Source organism: Rhinopithecus bieti, unplaced genomic scaffold (genome assembly GCF_001698545.2).
Source record: "Rhinopithecus bieti isolate Rb0 unplaced genomic scaffold, ASM169854v2 scaffold_28121, whole genome shotgun sequence".
Lineage (NCBI taxonomy): Eukaryota > Metazoa > Chordata > Mammalia > Primates > Cercopithecidae > Rhinopithecus > Rhinopithecus bieti.
Genome location: NW_016813094.1, coordinates 1,575,940 through 1,591,644, shown reverse-complemented (window position 1 = coordinate 1,591,644; position 15,705 = coordinate 1,575,940). Strand labels below are relative to the sequence as shown.

Sequence of the window (15,705 nt, the reverse complement as noted above, 5' to 3'; positions counted from 1 at the left end):
AGGCTGAATCTCAAAGAAACTTTCTCAGAACATATACAACTTGCTCTAGGTTACTCTTTGTATGTTGGAAGCAATAAATCAACAGTTGCCTAAAATTCTGTGTCAGGGCTGAGAACAAGACACTTCACAATATGGCAAGTTGGTCATTGAGAAAACTGCAGGGGCGAGAAGGTTACTCTGACCACCTCCCACCTTTCTCCCCTGATGCATGGTCTAAAGAAAATTCTTTGGCCCTCCTTACCTGGTAGTAGGTTGTAAGAACCTCATTTCCAGGGCGTTCTACCGTATGTCCACAGGCCAAGAAGAATCTGAACATATAAGCCTTGCTAAGTTCCTCCAAGTTCATCACCAGTAGTTCATACCCCATTTTTGTCCAGTCATACTTCTACACAACTATCCAGTTTTATTGAACCTAATCATAAAAATAGAGTTTGCCGTGGATCCTTGGGTCTTCACTTCTGAAGGCTCCCATGTCATATTAAACTTTGGTTAAATAAATTTGTTATGCTTTCCTCATGTTAATCTATGTTCTGTTATAGGAGTGTAAGCCATTAACCTTGACATGAGTGAGGAAAATAAATTCCCTTTTCTCCCCTATCACTATCAATGGCTTCTTGCCATCTTGGAATCCGGAGAATGTATAGTATAGCTCCAATGCAGGGATTAAAAGAATAAAGAAGTTGTCACTACAACTACTTCTGCCCTTGGTACTGCTTCTGCACACCCATAAATGTGGAAAACTCTCTCTCTCTCTCTTTATTTTATTTTATTTTATTTTTTGGCAAACTTGCTTTCTAAAAAAACAGAGTGAACAACAGATAACTCCCGTGAATTTTAACTGGAGAAAACAGATTCTATTTAGAACTGAAAATGGAAGTACAAACTAGTATGGGAAATAAACCTCTTAAGACCACAAATATCTTCAACTAGAAAAAAAGCAGGAATGGGTTGAGTGAGCATATTGCCATAAATATTTTAATCTATGTATGGCTAATTTTCACTTTGTCGTGTTGCATGTTCTTAAATCTAATTACATAGTGTGTGGTTTATTGTACATTTAAGAATGCATGCAGGAATATTCAGTTTTTAACTAAGAAAAAAGGTGTCCTTCACAAATATTTTTTTGAACAGGTCATGTTCACATAATTTAAAATAAATTTGAAATTAAATTGAAGCAGTGGATGGCAAGGCAATGGATATGAAATTAAAATGACTGCTCCTTTTGAAGTTAAAAAGTATATAAATTAAAATACGATTCCAATGGACTGGTGTAACAAGACCTTAACTAGTGCCTAGAAGCAAAAACAGTTTCCACTAATTTAATTAGAAAAAAAATCACATGAAATAATTGAACAAAAATGACCACTTATTTCCCAAAGAGTTTCAGTTATAGCCTTTGAAATCAGGTCATAAGTGGAACTCCAAGCTTCTCTTTTCTTTATAGAGCTAGTTGATGCCAAGTGGCAAAAACTGAGAACAAAGGGGTTAACCCAATTTCAAGTTTGTCTTTGATGCACTTCTGAATCTCCTCTTGTGGGAAATGAAAGTGAATTGCTTTAAGTAGTTACAGAGTGGAAATAGATCAGAACAATCAATCTCTGGCCTTGGTAAGAAGATGGTTTAGCTTATTTCTTCTTTGGAACAATATGTCTTGGTTGATTGTATCTGTTTGAAACAAAAAGACCTACAGATATCTGAAGCAAATGCATCATCATTCAACAAGTACAGTCATCTCCATAGAAAACTACTACTGGGAGATTTTATGTTAATCACAATGTCAACAGGGTTTATGTTTACTGGAAAATGTTTCTGTAAATTAGTATTCCCTGTTTCATGTGCTTCTTTATTGAATACTAACAGGCTAGAAAAAGATACAAAATTGGGCTCTAAGTTAATATGCAAGTTTATAATGGGAAAATACTAAATCAGGTTTATAAATAGAAAGAAAACCTCTGTTTTCTTCTTGATAATGGGAGATATTTCATTTCTTATGAATTGCCTCCTTATTGAATAAGGTTTAAAGTGCACACAGTACCCATATGGTCCCCAGAGATCATTTATCATAACTCTTTTCAAATATAACCTCTCTTTCACCTACAAAGAAACGTAGACAACAAAGGCCACTCCTTATGTTCAGCAGAGCATATTTGGATGCAATCTACTATGGCGGAGGTTATGGAACCCTCCTGCCCTATAACTAATTCATTATCATAATGCCAAATTTTCACATACACCCACATAAAAAATAACTGGAAAGACGTGCAACAATTGGAGCAATAATGGTAACATCAGCACTGACTTACTTAAAAAGTTCAAGATTATTAAGAACAGAACAGCAGAATACTTCCTGCTTCTTCCTATGTACTTTCAAAAAGAATAGTAGAACAAAAAATCTGCAGCTAAAATCTACAACTTAACTGGGGGAAAAGGTGTCCTTAGGAACTTTAAAACGTGAGAAAATGGTGAAAAACCATTGGCTGCTACAATATCCACATGGCAGCAGCATTTGTTTAGGAGAAAACAGAGCTAACTAAGGCAGCTGGACATCTGTTGGCTTGAAAATAAGATATTAATTTCTATGCATGAATATACTTAAAATGTTTAATTTAGAAGTTTTAATTATAATTTAAAATATATAGCCATGGAGAATATTAGTGAACCACCTTGTTATTTTGAAAAATTGTAAATAAATATCAAAAAATTAGCACTATCCCGTTTTCTTGTATGAATTGAACTTTATGGAACCACGTATTTAAAATGAGATACTTCAATTTATATAAATTGTTCAATTTAAAAAATATGATAAATTACACTGTCATTATTTTGCAACCGCACACGAAGAAACTGATTTGTAATTATTACTATTTAAAAACATTGCAGAGAGAAAAACAACATAGTAGTGTTTGCTTCCTGAAAGGAATACACAACGTATAAAATAGTATTGAGCTCTATTTTCTCCCAAAATGTCATACTTTGTTTTGAGCATGACTCTATAACCTTTGTCAGAACATACAAGAAGCAGTGAAAATGTTGTATGACACTATAGGGGTGCTATCAGAAATGTCAACATAATGCGACTCTCTGTAGGATAAATGACCACCTAGAAGTAATGGCATAAATTTTAATACGTTGTGAAAAAATTTAGGCTACAGATACAAGAAGCTAAGAGTAACTTTGGCAGGATAAAAACGGAGAAAATCTAATCTATGCGTACCGTAAGAATACAGTCAAACTCAATGATAAAATTTCAACAGCAATCAGAGAGGTTAAAAACACTTTAAGAGGAACATGATGATAGGAATGATGGCTGACTTCTCATCTTCGATGCTAGAAAGCAAAGCAATGCTATCTTTAAAGCTCGTGAGAAAGGGATAAAGTTAGCTTTGAATACTCTATCAAATGAAATAATATTCTAGAAATAAGGATGAAATAATGACATTTTCATATAAGAAAAGCTAAGTGAATTCATTTTTACCTGTGCTACTAGAAATGCTAAATAAAGCTCTTCGTGCTTAAGGGAACAATTAAGTGATAGAGACTCTATCAATAGAAAGAAATGCAAAATAATTGAAATAATAAAGATATGGACAAATATAGACTATTTTAATTTTTCCTTCAATTCATTAAAAGTACTTTAACTCTTCAAAGAAAAAAATTAGAATGTGGTGCACTGTATATTTAGAAGTAAAACATGTTACAATAATAATATAAAATATGGTAAGGAGTGCAATGGGATGATACTGCAATTAAGTTCTTAGATTTTACCTGAAATGGTACAACATTACTTTTAGTAGACTGATAGATTCATTAGACATGCTTTAGCCTCTGGAGAAACCACTAGAAAAATATACAAAAAATTTCTTCTAAAAAGCAAATTGCAGAAATAACAGAATATTCAAGCAGTTATTTTTAAAAGACATAAAAGAAAAAATAAGCAGATAGCAGAAACATAAACAAATTGAAATAATTTTATTAAATATAAAGAACTAAATACTGCAATTTAAAGTGATTCCATGTCAGACTTGCCTATTCTATGCAGAGATAAGCTGAATGGAAGAAGATGAAAAAAGGATAAACCATACCAAGTAGAAGTTCAAAAAATATTGGATATATTAATATTGTCAAAAAAAGACTTTGAGGCAAGGAGTGTTACCACAGATTAAGAGATAACATATAATTAAAGAGTGATTTCTTTAGAAAAACCTGGCAATACAAAATTAGTGCATATCTAATAATAGAGTAGGAAAATATATGAAGTGACAAAAATAAAAAACAGAGAAGGTCACAATCATACTTAGAGGTTTTTAGCACTGTTTCGTCACTAATTAATAAAACAAGTACACACAAAAAAAATCAGATTTGGGGCCGGGCGTGGTGGATCACGCTTGTAATCCAAGCACTTTGGGAGGCCAAGGCGGGCAGATCACTTGAGGTCAGGATTTCAAGACCACCCCGGCCAACATGGTGAAACCTTGCCTCTACTAAAAATACAAAATTTAGCTGGGTGTGGTGGTGTGTGCTTGTAATATCAGCTACTCGGGAAGCTGAGTCTTCACTCGAACCCGGGAGGAGGAGGTTGCAGTGAGCTAAGATCATGCCTTTGCACTCCAGGCTGGGCAACAAAGTGAGACTCTCTATCAAAAACTAATAATAATAATAATAAGATTTATGTCTTTGGAACAACATTGTCAGCATGAACTAATTTACATTTATAAGATATTATTCCCACCAACTGCAGAATATACATTTTTTTCTAATGCACATAAAACATTCAGTAAGCTCTACTATATTTGGGCCATAAAACCAGACTCAAATTTCAGAATAGTAGAATCTTATACAATATTGTTCTCTGTCCGTAATGATATAAAATTAAACTGGGCACAGTGACTCACGCCTGTAATCCCAGAACTTTGGGAGGCCAAGATGGGTGGATCTCCTGAGGTTAGGAGTTCGAGATCAGCTTGATGAATATAGTGAAACTTCATCTCTACTAAAAATACAAAAATTAGCTGGACATGGTGGCAGATGCCTGTAATACCAGCTACTCAGGAGGCTGAGGCAGGAGGATACCTTGAGCCCAGGAGGTGGAGGTTTCAGTGCACCGAAATCATACCACTGCACTCCAGCCTGGGTGACAGAGGAGACTCCATCTCAAAAAATAATAATAAAAATAAAATAAAATAAAAAATTAAATTAAATTAAAAATCAATAAAAATAAATTTTAAAAGCATCAAATATTTATAAATGAAACAAGAACCTATTGAAATAACCCATTTGTCCAAGAAGAAACACAATGAAAATTTAAAAATATTTTAAAATAAATGATAATGAAAACTGCACTTGTCAAAATTTGTGACATGCACTTGAAGGAGTACTTGGAAGGAAATTTATAACTTACATGTTTATATCAAAAAAGGAGAACAGTTTAAAATTAAGGAGCTTATGTCCTTATTAAGAAGCTAAAGAATTATATGATCGTCTACATACCCAGAGAAAATTCGTATGAAAAAAACTCTACTCCTGTTCATAATAGAATTACTCATACAAAAATAATTGAAGAAAAATATCTCAGCCTAAGTATGGGCACCTGTAAAAACTTATAGCTAACATCGTACTTAGTGATGATACATTTCTTCTGAGATAAGACAAAAGGCATATTTTCTCTCAGTGCTTCCATTCAACATTATATCCATGGTCCTGGTTAGCACCATAAAGTAAGAAAATTTAAATAAATAAATAAATAAATACATCTTTATATAATAACAGGAAAAGGAAGTATTTTTACACAGGAGGTATAATAGACTATTAATGAAATCTTAAGGAGAGTACTAAATCTATTGAATTAAAAAATGAATTTAGACAGAATAGAAGGTTTATGAAGAAAAATCAGTTGTATTATATATACTACTGACAATTGGAAAATGAAATTATAAAAGACAATTTACATTAACATAAAAAGAAAATACTAAGAAACATGCTTGTTAAATGTGCAAGACCTCTACATTTAAGAGATGAAAATATTACTTCTGAAATTAAGGACTCCAGTGAATAACACAATAAAATATATTTATACATTGGAAAATGTAATATTTCTAAGATGTCAATAATCTAAAAAAGTGTGCTATAGATTCTAAGGAAATCCAACCAAAATAACAGCATATGTTTAGAGAAATTGACAAATTATTTCTAAAATTTATGTAAAAATGTAAAGTACCTCAAAGAGCCAAAGATATCTTGACAGGAAAATCATAGATATACCTGACTTTCTGGCTATTTATAAGTCCACAATAATCATGCAAGTGTGTGGTTGATATAAAAGTAAAGAAATCAGCCAGTGAAACAGAACAGATAATTCAGAAATTAACCTCACAAATGCTATCAATTAAACACAGACTTGCTAAGGCCATTCAACTGAGAAACGAAAATCTCAAAACATGGTGGTGGAATAAGTGGATGAGCAAAACACATACACACACACACACACACACACACACATCAAATAAAAAACCTTGATCCTTACTGCACAGCACAAGTAAATATTAATTTGGAATCCTAATAGATCTAATAGTAAAAGTAACCTTTTAAATTTCTCAAAGAAAACATAGAATACTTTTGCAATTATTTAGTAGTCAGCGATTTCTTTGAGAAACATAGAACACTAAGCTTTTATGAAAAATACATAAATTGGATATAAACAAAATTTAATTGTTTTCATTTTATAGCACCATTAAGAAAATAAAAATCGGGCCTCATATTGAGAGAAAATATTTCCATATCTAGTAGGTATAACACTTATGAAGGACTTATATCCTAACTTCCAACCTGTAACATGTAACCATATATAATATATATTATATATTATATGACATACATAATACATGTAATGACATAAAGAATATATAATCTCACCTGGTGAGCTGGCTCATGCTTGTAATTCCAGCATTTTGGGAGGCCAAGACGGGCAGATCACGAGGTCAGTAGTTTGACACCAGCCAGGCCAATATGATGAAACGCCGTCTCTACTAAAAATACAAAAATTAGCCAGGCATGGTGGTGTATGCCCGTAGTCCCAGCTACTGGGGAGGCTGAGGCAGAAAAATGGCTTGAACCCCGGAGACGGATGTTGCAGTGAGCCAAGATCGTGCCACTGAACTCCAGCGTGGGTGACACAGTGAGACTCCGTCTCAAAAAAAAAAAAAGAATATATAATATTATATATATGGTTGACATTTTGTTACTGATATATAGAATATTATATAAACTATATGTTTTATCATATCATATACTAAGTTATGTTATATATTACCTATTATATAATTTATAATCTGTTGCATGTATATTTACATATGGTTGTAGATAACCATACATAACTATATAGTTATATTTATATAGATAATTTGTAATTTATACAAAATTATAAATAAAGTAGCCCAGGGTGGTCTACTTTTTGGTGTTCCTCATCTGTCATACAAGTGGAGCACGTGCAGTCAAGACTCCATCTGCCCTATATTTACATTACATTATACTGTAGTATACTATATTTTACATTAACTGTTTAATATATTGCATTCCTTTTTACATATTTATCACATATTGTGTCATATAAAATAGATATATAGAATATATGACCTATGTATCAAAAATTAGAAAGCAAAAACCCAATTTGACTTTGACCATGATGTGAAAAAATTAGAAAATGCATATACGTTGAGGATAACAGTAAAACATTTTAAAAATCTGCATTGATAGTTGTTTTATAAAGTCCAACTTACACCAACTTCAAGACCATGCAATTCCACACCCAACTACTTACACAAGAGAAACAAAGGTGTATGTCCAGAAGAACCATTTACACATTACTTATGTTTATAGAATCATTATTAATAATGGCAAAACACTGAAAGCAACTCAAATGTCCATCAACATTAGAATGGATAAAATGGGATACATTGGTATACTGCAATATCAGTCAATAATAAAAGACTGATACATGGGGCCAGGCACAATGGCTGACACCTGTAATCCCAACACTGGGAGACCAAGGTGACAGAATGCCTTGAGCCCAGGAGCACGAGACCAGCATCGGCAACATATATAGCAAGACTCCATCATCACAAAAATTACAAAAATTAGGCAGGCATGGTGGCTTGCACTTGTGGTCCCAGCTACTCGGGAAGCTGAGGTGAGAGGATCACTTGAGTCCAGGAGTCTGAGCCTGCAGTGAGCTAGGATAGAGCCACTGTACTCCAGCAGGGGCAACAGAGTGAGACCCCACTTTAAAATAAAATAAAATAAAATAGTAAGACTGATACATAGGAAGACATGGCTGAATTTTATAAACATTTTTGAAAGGAATATTTCAGTTGCAAAATAATAAGTCTGATTTCATATATATGAATTTCTGGATCAGACAAAATTAATTTTTGTTAGAAAATGTGAATGATGGGGTGACGATAAAAACTGGATGGAGGCATAAGGGAAGTCTATGGGGTGATGGAAATGTTTTCTGTTTTGACTGGCGTATAGTGTACATGATATACACATTAGTCAAAACTCAAGGAATTGTCACTTAATCTGTGCATTTCATTGTATGTAAATTTTACCTTAATTGAAAAAGTAGATGGAAAGAGGAACAGATACAAATATTAAGAATACTTAAACACCCTATTGCAATATATGGACTTTCTTTGTATTGAGATCCAAAAATATAGTATGTTAAAATCACTTGTAAGACTCTTATAATATGAATACTGGCAAAACATTATGGCATTACTGTTCATTTCTTAGGGTGAAAGTGATATTTTCAGGACAGTTCTTCAAGTGGTTTTGGACTGAGTTAGTTGTCCCCACCTTCTTGCTTATAGTTCTCAACAATAAGTGTAGAATGTGCTGGGAATGCAATATCCTTAGACAGAGAGAAACTGCCTGGAACTTGTCTCTCTCTCTCTCCTAGGAAATGTAACATCTTGAGTTAGGGAGAAACTATCTGGAACAAACTGGAGCTTTGTTCCTCTCTCCTTTGGGAGCAGGATGGGCTTCAAAGCTTTGGCCAGTGAGTCACATGCTCCTGAGATAGTGGCCCAGGGTGGTGTACTCAGATGTTGTGCAAGTGGACCACATGCAGTCAAGACTTCATCTGCCCTGGGTAACTTTCCTGAACCTTGGGGATCAGCTCACAATGGATCCAAGACTTCTTATTTCCCTTCTTACCCATCTATAATTAATAAACCTGCTTTAAATAACTTTTGCACATGAATATGTTCCTTCTCGCATTGGTAACAGTGCAGCCCAGGCTGCAGCGGGTGGAAGGGTTTGGACTCCAGTTCCTGGTGGTTCACATGATGATGATCCCTGCAATCCTCCCCACAATGGGAGTGCTCTTTTGGTGAACCTGCTTCCCAGAGTTATGTTACATTTTTTAAAGCCTTTATATTTTAGAAACATATATTGACATACTATTTGGTGTCTGACATTTGGGAATACTAACTGCATTAGATGAAGATAAACTAAGATTGGCCATGTATGAATCATGGGTGTAATGAGTACATTATACCACACTCTATAGTTTTATTTATGCTTTAAAACTTATATAATATTTTTGAAAGCATACCTTATTGATTGTGCATATATAGTGTAGCATTGTGGGTACAAATATTTAGAAGACTCAGTTATTTTCAAGAAACTTATGATTTAGATGAAATGCCAAGTGATAGTAAAACCAGCTGAAATAATTTTAACACAATTACTTTTGTATGATAAGAGATTTTTTGGGAAGACCAAAGATCCTGATTGGTTGAAAACCAGTCCCAAAGGAAAAATATTCTTGAGTTAGGGTGGGTGGAACAAGGGGGTTGAAGAGTGAGGGCAAGAATGTCACAAAAAGAGGGGAAGTCAAAAACAGAGAAAACACAAGTTGTAAACTTGATACTTGACCTTACACTGAATTTGCCAACAGAGAATCAGTTCAGGGACAAGCTCTACCTTGCTAATCAATGCACACAGCTTGCCTATGACTGTTCAGGATCCATGCTGCATACTATGATTTAATAAAAAGAGAACAGTCAAGTCTTGGAAAAAAAATTAAGAAAGGAGTAAGATTTTTTAAATAAGGATAAGGATCTGAAAAATAAAATGAAATTAGACAAATTTGGATTGTAAAATGAGACAAATTTTTGCAGACGGGAAAAAAGACATGGGGGACAAAGAAAGTGGATGAGTCATTAGTAGGGTCGTGACTACCTGGAAGAATATATTTCGGCTTAGTAGATAAACCCTAGCTGTGATATAAACTCATGTTGGAAGAAATATTTTTTCCATCATTTTATTATGATGCACAGGGTGGCTATGAATGGATTAAAGATGTCCCATGATCTTTAACCACATTATCCATGGAACCACTCAATGCAGCCTGGTCCAGCCAGGAGCATGTTCCTCCAGGAACTTCAAACAGTATACTATTTTGTCACAACGTGAAAGAAACATTGTGAAATATTGTTCTAACTGAAGGCTTACGAACTTCCAAAGGATTACTGGGCTACTCCATTTTTGGTCCCTGAATGGAGGGATAAGAGGCACCTGTTGAAGTGTGGCTGAGAAAAAACCAAGTTCAGGTATTGGGGTTCAGTGGCACTTTACCTTGGCCAGAAGGGCCAATTCAAATTTGTTTACTGGTAATTAATGTAAACACTCCTTTTTCAGCTTCTACTTTTGAATCTAATGCTTGTATTTGAGTGATTTTTCCCCAGGAAGAATATAATATATAATAGCATTATATTGATAGTAACTGTGTCTTATGTAATGATATTTCCATATCGTTTCCTCAACTAAGTATGTCAGCCTTTCTGCATATCAGCAAAGCATAGCCGAGCAAACCAAGACCAGAGTTCTGAATTCTTAGTAACTCCTTTTAGTCAGCTATTCTGTACACAAAGGCACTGTAGAAAGGACATTTAAAAAATTGTATGCATTATTACATTCCTTTGTTTAACTTTTCTCTTTTCTGTCTGTCGCATTACTTTTAAGTAAAAACAGTGGAGGTCATTGTTGGTTGGCTGACTGACCCTATGGACAACCACTTTCTCCAAATTTAGCTTCCAATCACTGGTCTAAAGTTGCTCAAATAAGTCTATTCGGGCCAATAAAATACAAAAAGCTTTGTGAAGTATGGCTTCCATGAAAGTCTATTATGGGGCAAATAGGCTGTGAAATTATTGTGTCCGTCTTTTGTTCATCTGGATTGCAATGCCCTAAGTGATGTTGAAGTGAAGCAGGCACCTTGCAACCACAGAAAAGCTCACTCCACTTGAAAAATAACAGAGAAAGGAATTCTAAAGGATGCTTACGTACCTGCTAACACTGGAACTCTTGTATTAGCCCAGGACTATTTCAAACTTCTGTATATGTAGAGGCAGAAAAAAGAATATCTGTTTAAGACAGTTTATCAGGTTGGTGGTTGTGAATACTCAGTTCTTCTGTCTGAACAGATTTTTAAATGCTTCTGTTACAGGTTCAATGTATAGTCTCTCTAAATTTAAAAAAAGAAAAATACTCTAGTTGGTCAGTCTACTGGCTTGTTTTAGGAGGTAAGAGTGATAGTTTTCTAAATAATCAGTGGGGACATTAAGGTGAAAAGGTTTTCATTGCCTGCTTCATCTTCAGCATCACTTAGTGCACTCCAGGTCAGAGAAGAACAAAGGACAAAATGTTTTCACAGCCTATTTCTCCCTTTATGGGTTCTTAGAAGCCTCATTCTGTGAAGTCAACTTATATCTCACTGGTTAGAACAGAGTTATCTGGACACCCCTAAAGCAGTGATTACTATTTTGGACACTGTTAGTGTCAGGAAAGAGAACAGCAGGTAATCACTGGTGAGGCAAACCTTGCTCAATTTCTCCATGAGGTGCTGTGTCTATATGTGCACGTGGGGTCAATATTTGAAATTAAGACAAGTCTCTAATGAAAACAAGTCTAGAGCCACATTTCGTAGTTCAGCTTGGTCCCACACAGATAATTTCAAATTATTTTACAAAATCCTGCTAATAATGAATGTCAGAGTATAATAGGCTAAGAAACTGGACTTATTAAAATAGCAAATTTATTGAAATCAGAAAGCAAAATGAATATTGTGAAAGAATAATTCAGTGCCTAAATCAAAGTTTTTGTTAAAAAGCAATATACAATTTTTTCCTACTTATCAAAATTACAGGTCAGACTCCCAAATATTTTTTGACATTTTTATATTTTCTAAATTCCTCTACATATGTATTATATTTAGAAAATAATTTAAAAGATAGAGAAAAAACTTCCTTTTGGGCCAGGCCTCAGACTCACTAGTAGCTGGGATTACAGGCACATGCCACCAGGCCCAGCTAATTTTTATATTTTTAGTGAAGACATGGTTTCACCATGTTGGCCAGGTTGGTCTTGAACTCCTGACCTCAAGTGTTCCACCCACCTCGGCCTCCCAAAGTGCTGGGATTATAGGCGTGAGCCACCGCACCTGGCCCATTTCCTTCTTGTTAAATTGATATTGTAGATCAGCTCACTCTGCCATTATTACTATTTTCATGCTATGACATAGGCAGGGAGCATATATCCAGAGAATTTATAACTTACAAGTCAAGATTAAAAACTCAAGAATAATTTTCTTCCCAGAATTCATTGACTCAGTTACTACTGTTCCAGGTAAATTTTTGAGTTAATGTACAGTTTGACTTCTTTGCAGCCCATTCTACTTAAAAGAATAAAAATTAACATTCACAATTTGGAGGTTAACAATTTGCACATTCCCTATCCATACAGAATAGGAATAAGGACAAATGGATTAACTTACTTCCAAAAGCAAGTTGCTTGCAGAAATTCACATTGCTCATACTATTTATTTATTCTTTCAAAAATACTCATTGAGATCCAACAAGAGCCAGAAATTATATTCAGCACAGGTTATGAAATGATAAAGAAAAGGTATCAACTATACCAAGAAACCTATATCAGGGCTGCCCAGTTTTCTCCTGGGCCCACAAGTATAGTAAAACCTGGCAGCACAATGTGGCAAGTGCTAGGACAGAAGTATACATGTGATACTATGAATGGACTGAGGACAGAGAGTTAAATGTTCTGGAGCTGGAAAGGAGAGGCAACGGTGGTGAGAGGTACCACTAAATCATTTTTAGTGGAAGTGATGAAAGCAACCTTGACCTTTAGTAAACCAAAATTGTCCTGAGTTTATGGCTTAATAATAATGTATTCTCAACAAGAAAAATTTCTTACAAACCCATGCTGTATACATCTATACAAACACAAAGAAGAGATATATTAAAAATGTACATGAGTTAGAAGATATTGGAAGTTAAAGTAATTTTATTCAGCAGTCACAATATTATCGAGTTCGTCATTATGAGTTCTGGGTAGCACCCAAGTTGTTTCAAAGTTAGATTACGGATATTGTCTTTAACTTGTGTTTGTACCTTTCTTCCCATGACAATGACACACTATTATCAATAAGACTACAAAATCTTTTGAAATAGCTGGATTTAAACAATACATTAAAGCACTTACCTTGAAATATCATTTCCTATAGTTCCTCTTCCTCTTTACTTCTACTGATTCCTACGTATGAATCAGTCTCTTGTTTTGTTATCTCAGTTAAGAGCAACATTAATTTAAGAGAAATTAGGTAAAAAAACAAACAAAAAAAAAAGGCCTATTGACAATTTTTGGGTTAACTTGAAGATTGTTTTTGTTTGGTTGGTTGGTTGGTTGTTTTTTGGAGACGGAATCTCACTCTGACTCCCAGGCTGGAGTAGATGCATTGGCGTGATTTCTGCTCACTGCAACCTCCACTTCCCAGGTTCAAGCAATTCTCTGCCTCAGCCTCCGGAGTAGCTGGGTTTACAGGCATGCACCATCACGCCTGGCTAATGTTTGTATTTAAAGAAGAGACAGGGAGTCGTTGGCAAGGCCTGAGTCCTGTCCTCTTGCTCTCCTCCCCAAACAGCGTGAGCTTCACCACTCGCTCCACCTTCTCCATCAATGACCATTCCCTGGGCTCTGTCCAGGCATCCAGCTAAGGTGCCCGGCCAGTCAGCAGCACGACCAGCATCTATGCAGGCCCCAGGGGCTCTGGTTCGCGGATCTCTGTGTCCCTCTCTGCCAGCTTCCTGGGTGACATGGGGTCCTGGGGCCTGGCCATGGGGATGGCAGGGGATTTGGCAGGAATGGGAGGCATCTAGAACGAGGAGACCATGCAAAGCTTGAACGACTGCCTGGCCTCCTACCTGGAGAGTGAGGAGCCTGGAGACTGAGAACTCGAAGCTGCAGAGCAAAATCCTGAAGAGCAAAATCCGGGAGCACCTGAAGAAGAAGAGACCCCATATCAGACACTGGAGCCATTACTTCAAGACCACTGAGGACCTGAGCGCTCAGATCTTCGCGAATACTGTGGACAATTCCCGCCTCCTTCTGCAGATCAACAATGCCCATCTTTCTGCTGATGACTTTGGAGTCAAGTATGAGACAGAGCTGGCCATGCGCCCGTCTGTGGAGAGTGACATCCATGGGCTCCACAAGGTCACTGATGATGCCAATGTCACTTGGCTGCAGTTGGAGACAGAGATTGAGGCTCTCAAGCAGGAGCTGCTCTTCATGAAGAACTACGAAGAGGAAGTAAAAGGCTTACAAGCCCAGGTTGCCAGCTCTGGGTTGACCATGGACGTAGATTCTCCCGAATCTCAGGACTTCACCAAGATCATGGCAGACATTCGGCCCAGTATGATGAGCTGGCTTGGAAGAACTGAGAGGAGCTGGACAAGTACTGGTGTCAGCAGATTGAGGAGAGGACCACAGTAGTCACCGTGCAGTCTGCTGAGGTTGGTGCTGCTGAGATGACACTCACGGAGCTGAGACATACAGTCTAGTCCCTGGAGATCAACCTGGACTCCATGAGAAATCTGAAGGCCAGCTTGGAGAACAGCCTGAGGGAAGTGTAGGCCCGCTATGCCCTGCAGATTGAGCAGCTCAATGAGATCCTGCTGCTCCTGGAGTCAGAGCTGGCACAGACCCAGAGAGAGGGACAGCACCAGGCCCAGGAGCACAAGGCCCTGCTGAACATCAAGGTCAAGCTGGAGGCTTGCCACCTACCACAGCCCACTGGAAGATGGCGAGAACTTCAATCGTGGTTGTTTTGTTTTATGCCACCACCGGTGCAGGCGCCAGAGAAGAGGCAAGTAGGCAAGGTAAAAAAGAAACTTTATTAGCTAGCCAATGTGAAGGAGGAAAGAGCGAGGTTCACGGGTTTCCGGCAGTGGAGGCCAAGGAAGTCGCTCCGGCGTTCTCCGGCAGGGTTCCTAGGTCCGCATATGAGGAGAGGCTGAGGAAGTTCGCGCGGCACGTCTGCCGGGAGTGGCTTTTCTGTCTAGGGCTTGGGAATGGGAGGGCAATAGGCGAGACACGGGCCTGTCAGGGGCGTTCAGTAGGCGCGGCCAGGTGAGTTTCGGTTTCCTCGATCGGAGGTCACGTTGGGCCTGCGCAGTTGGTCTGCATTTTTCCGGGGCGCAGGCTGCATTTTCCCGCCCACGAGTAAGTTGGTGATGAAGAACCCGGAAATGCGCCATCTTAGTCGTCTTTGTTCGCAGGGTACTCTTTGGGGAGTAGGAGGCCAATAAGAAGTTCAGAGGTAAAAACAAATAAATTAATAAAAAAAAATAA

General features: G+C 36.8%; 1 pseudogene; it reads left to right on the top strand.

Annotated features, from left to right (window-relative positions):
- LOC108512390 (keratin, type I cytoskeletal 18-like) overlaps positions 1-15,705 on the top strand; it is a 45,604-nt pseudogene that overhangs the window by 15,426 nt on the left and 14,473 nt on the right.